The following is a 5,242-nucleotide window of genomic DNA, read 5'->3' on the forward strand; positions in this document are numbered from 1 at the left end:
AACAACACAGGAATGCTATAATTTGAATCATTTTCAAAATGATTATTTTTTTCAGCTGAAGAACAATAAAAGCACAGACAGCCATTCAGAATCCACCTGACTTTAAAGAGCTTGAGAATTTAAAATGGCAGTGTACGCTTATAATAAACAGAATGGTATAGTGTGTTGGTGTGGATGCCAATATAATTATCATTGTATTTGTTATAGTTACCGTTCTTGGTGTGAACATGCCTCTAAACATGTATAACGTCTCAGGTTACCTATGTAACCATGGTTCCTTAAGGGAACGAGACGCTGCATCCTCCGACGCTTCGGGAACGCCCTTCAGCGCGACCGGCTCTGAACCTCGTGTGTAATCAGACCAATAGATGGGCGATACGTCACGGGCGGGTGACGTAATGACCAGGAAGCTATAAAAGCACGTGCGGTGAGACCAGCGTCAGCTTCTAGGAGTGAAGCAAGCGCTGGCAGAGATGCTGAAAGTATGGCCCCGAGACGCAGCGTTTCGTTCCCTCAAGGAACCATGGTTACATACGTAACCTGAGACGTTCCTCTTCAGGAACTCGAGCTGCGTTGGAGGACGCTTCAGGAACGAGAATGCCCACGCCGCCAGACTTTCAAATCTCTCCTAGTGTGGAAGCGTGCAGAGCTAAGGTGTGAGAACAGAGGAGCCAGGAGTGGCTCTCATGTCTAGGCCATAGAACCTGACGAAGGTTCGGGGCGTGGACCATCCCGCAGCGTCGCAGATGTCCTGCATCGAGACACCTGCCAAGAAGGCCTTAGAGGCCGCCACACTTCTGGTAGAGTGAGCCTTGACCCCAAGAGGCGAAGGACTCATAGGCAATAGAAATGGCATCTACTATACACCAAATGAGGGTCTGTTTTGAAGCTGGAAGACCTCTCTTAGGGGGACCATAGCATACGAGCAGTTGGTCCGCCCTTCTCCACAGGGCAGCTCTGTGGACGTATGAACCGGTTGACAGACAACACTAAATAAGACTCACAAACAGATATCAGACTGACACACACACAGAGCGCTTGCTGAATGACAAAAAGCTGACGCTGGTCTCACCGCACGTGCTTTTATAGCTTCCTGGTCATTACGTCACCCGCCCATGATGTCTCGCCCATCTATTGGTCTGATTACACACGAGGTTCAGAGTGGGTCATGCTGAAGGGCGTTCCTGAAGCGTCCTCCGACGCAGCTCGAGTTCCTGAAGAGGAACATGGCACTTATTTCTGGAGCCATAGGAAAAACACACTCTAATGACAATTCATAACATGATTTTTTTACATTTTACATTTTTTTGTGAATTGGTGACTAAGTTATATGAATTTGTACCATCTTTTTTGTACCATCATTTTTACCATCAGCTTACGCCGCACTATAGGTGGAGGGATGGACCTTCATGCTTACTTTTTTTTTTATAAATCACCTCCTCGTAAAATAGGTTCAGATAGTGTAGTTATGGCATTTACCAGTTGGGCTAAACTTTTACTCCTTGGAGTAGCCCAACCTAACAACATTGGCTGAATTTTGGGCAGGTCTAAATTCAAATGCATCAAAATACAGCACAACCAACAACCTGAAATTATAGCCAGTAACTAAAAAAAATTATTAAATAAATTAAAATAAAATGAAAACAGAAAAGGTTTAAAGCTGCATAAAAAAGCCTTTATATAAGACAGTATATAAGAGATAAATCTCACAGTCATAGCTGCAGCTGAAATCTGGTATACAGCACAGCATTCATCTTTCCTAGAAAACTCTAATCAGCCTCACACATCATGTGTTAAAGTCCCTCCTACAGCTGTAAATGTGATGGAAAACATCTTTCTGTCACACTGCACACATGCAGAAGCAAACATACTTATACAGCTTTATTTTCTGCTTTATTTATCGCTTGACTCACGTAAGTGATTTCTTCCCCTTCACAAGCACATCTGCGTCATCAGTGAGACGGGGAAACAGAAATATAAAGTGTGACAAAACTCCTTTAAAGAGGAATGGACATTTATATTACCATAACAGATGAAAACCTTGTTGTGTCAAAAGATTACTGTAACTGACATGCTGTATTATGTTTGAAATATAATATATGTTTTGCATGTAAGTCACATCGCAATACTAACGTGATATGATGTGGAAAACATACTTACTGTATGTCATTTTATATGCTGTATCAGTTTAAGAGCCCAGCTGTTCATTTGTGTCCTCTTAGAAGACATTTGTTTGAGAGACCATCCATACCACTGAGGACATCTCATGCTTGTGGTTTTAATGATAACAACTCTTTTTCCTTCTCTTTTTTTTAATGTCTGACATTGCAATAGCTTCTTTAAATACATTTTCAGTGATTTCTTCAATGTCCTTTGTAATAGACATCAGGGTGTAGCAGACATATTTCATCTGTTGAGGAGACATTGCAGATCAATAGTATAAGTTTTACATCCATCCATTCTCTAAACTGTTTGTCCTATGAAGGGTTGCATGGATACTGGAGTCTATCCCAGCGTTTTGGCCTTAAAAAACATGTTAATATAAAAAACCAGACAGTGTATACACTGATAATATTAAAACCACTGACAGGTGAAGTGAATAACGGCAAGGCAAAGGCAAGCCAGTCTGGTTCATTCACTCAGAAGAGCTACTGTACTTTAAATTTTTGAAAAACTTAGTGCTGGCAATAATAGAAAAATGTCAGAACACACAGTGCATCGCAGTTTACTGCGTATGGGTCTGTATGGCCACAGACCGGTCAGAGGGCCCATGATGACCCCTGTCCACCACTGGAAGTACCTACAATGAGCAAGTGAGTGACAGAACTGGACCATGAAGCAATGATAGAAGGTTGCCTGGTCACTGATCACTCTTTCTTTTAGATCTGGTGGATGGTCGGGTGCATTGCATTGTTTATCTGGGGAAGAGATGGCAGCAGGATGCACTATGGGACTATAGGATGAAGGCAGACAGACAGAGGCAAGTACACCCCTTCATGACAATGGTATTCTCTAATGGCAGTGGCCTCTTTCAGCAGGATAATGCATTCTGCCACACTGCAAATATTGTTCAGAAATGGTTTGAGGGACATGACGAAGAGTTCAAGGTGTTGCCTTGGCTTCCAAATTCCCCAGATCTCAATCTGATGGAGTATCTATGAGATGTGTTAGACCAAAAAATCCGATCCATGGATGCCCCACCTTTCAGCTTACAGGACTTAAAGGATCTGCTGCTAATATCTTGGTGCTAGATAGTACAGGACGACTTCAGTGATCTTGTGGAGTCCATGCCTCGATGCATCAAAGCTGTATTACACAATAATAGGCAGGTGGTTTTAATATTGTGGCTGGTCAGTGTATAAAATTGATAACACCCAATTTTGTTTTTGCATATTTGCAAAAAATACAACACTGTTATGCTGGGAACACCTCGCAATTTCCAAAGTCATCAGATCAGATCACTGCACGACTGTCTGGGGTACCATTTAGCTGCTGTTGTGTGCACACTACACAACAGATCGACTAGAAGAGGGTCACACATTATACAACTTTTCAATAGGAAGAATCACACGTCTGTCTGGTCTACAAACTACATTTCACAACCTAACATAGACTAGAAATGATACAGGAAATAATGTAAGACTGCATTTCTTAGAAAACAAGAAGCCTGCAAGAAGCTGGTGATATGAGTTGTCTGTACACTGATTTACAGAGAAAAAAAGGGGGGGGGGAAGGAAGCAGAATATGAAGGAGAGAATGGTTGCTTGTTGATGTTCTGTTGCAGGTCTATTATGACTCCTCCCCCTGGACTTTCTCTTGCCCTGTATCTTGCTCTCTCATTTGCTGTAGGTCGACGCCAGTGTCATTTTCAATCAAAACACATTTCACACTGCAGGACTCTGAGTCGCAGACAGGTTCAGATATTTAGAATGAGCACCGATTTGCCTCCAACTTTAGGCATTTGTCTGTGATTTCCAGAAAACAGCAAGTGGAAATCGTGTGTCGCCTTAAACCTAAAAACTGATAAATGCCTTGATTGTCTTGCCTTGTTTTCTTTATAACCGAGTCCTGATGTCTTCTACAGAGGACATACAATATAAAATATAAAAAATAATAATGACAAACAAACAAAAAAACACTTGTTCTGTTGGGTTCCAGAAGGATGTATTTGCTCACTAAATAAAGAACATCTGAAAAGCCCTGAATAAAGATGATTTATTAGAAATTGCTATTGAAACTTTGGATTAATGCAATATATTAAATAAAATGTTTGCATATATGGGAAACTAGTGTTTAATATACACACGCACCATGTATGGCTATAGATACATATAGACATATATAGCAATGAAGACAAAAAACTTCTCTATATTTTTTTATAAAACAAGAAAAAAAAAGTGTTTACTGAAAACAATTTAGACAATTGGATGTCTTGTTAAAGTCATGGCAACATGGTGAGTATAATATGACTTAAAATATTGTGTGTTATATATATTAAATCTATCTATCTATGTTTTTTTTTCGTAATTGTATTGCACATACATAGTACATATATTCTCACAAACATGTGCGTGTGTGTCTATATAAAACACATTTTATCACATGAACATCTATATATTATACAATTCTTTATTAAATAATATATAGATGTACGTCAGAATGCTGTTCATAGACTTCAGTTCAGCATTCAACACAATCATCCCTCAACAGCTCATTCACAAACTGGTCCAGCTGGGGCTCAACACTTCGCTGTGCAACTGGCTGTTGGACTTCCTGACTGGAAGACCTCAGGCAGTATGGGTCGGCAGCAACACATCCAGCACCATCACACTGAACACTGGGGCCCCCCAAGGATGTGTGCTGAGCCCCCTCCTCTTCACTCTGCTGACCCACGACTGCACACCGTCACACAACTCCAACCTCCTTATCAAGTTTGCGGATGACACGACTGTAGTGGGTCTCATTAGCAACAGAGATGAGACAAACTACAGGAGCGAGGTGAGCCGCCTGGCCGGGTGGTGCAGTGACAACAATCTCTCTCTGAATGTGGAAAAGACGAAGGAGATTGTTGTTGACTTCAGGAGAGTGCGCACTCAGCATGCTCCTCTGACCGTCAATGGTGTGACTGTGGAGAGGGTGAGCAGCACCAAGTTCCTGGGTGTGCACATCACAGAGGATCTCTCCTGGACTGACAACACCGCAGCACTGGCCAAGAAAGCACAGCAGCATCTCTACTTCCTCC

The sequence above is a fragment of the Sinocyclocheilus grahami genome, unplaced genomic scaffold (assembly GCF_001515645.1).
Source record: "Sinocyclocheilus grahami isolate Dianchi unplaced genomic scaffold, SAMN03320097.WGS_v1.1 scaffold1409.1, whole genome shotgun sequence".
In the NCBI taxonomy this organism is placed as follows: Eukaryota; Metazoa; Chordata; class Actinopteri; order Cypriniformes; family Cyprinidae; genus Sinocyclocheilus; species Sinocyclocheilus grahami.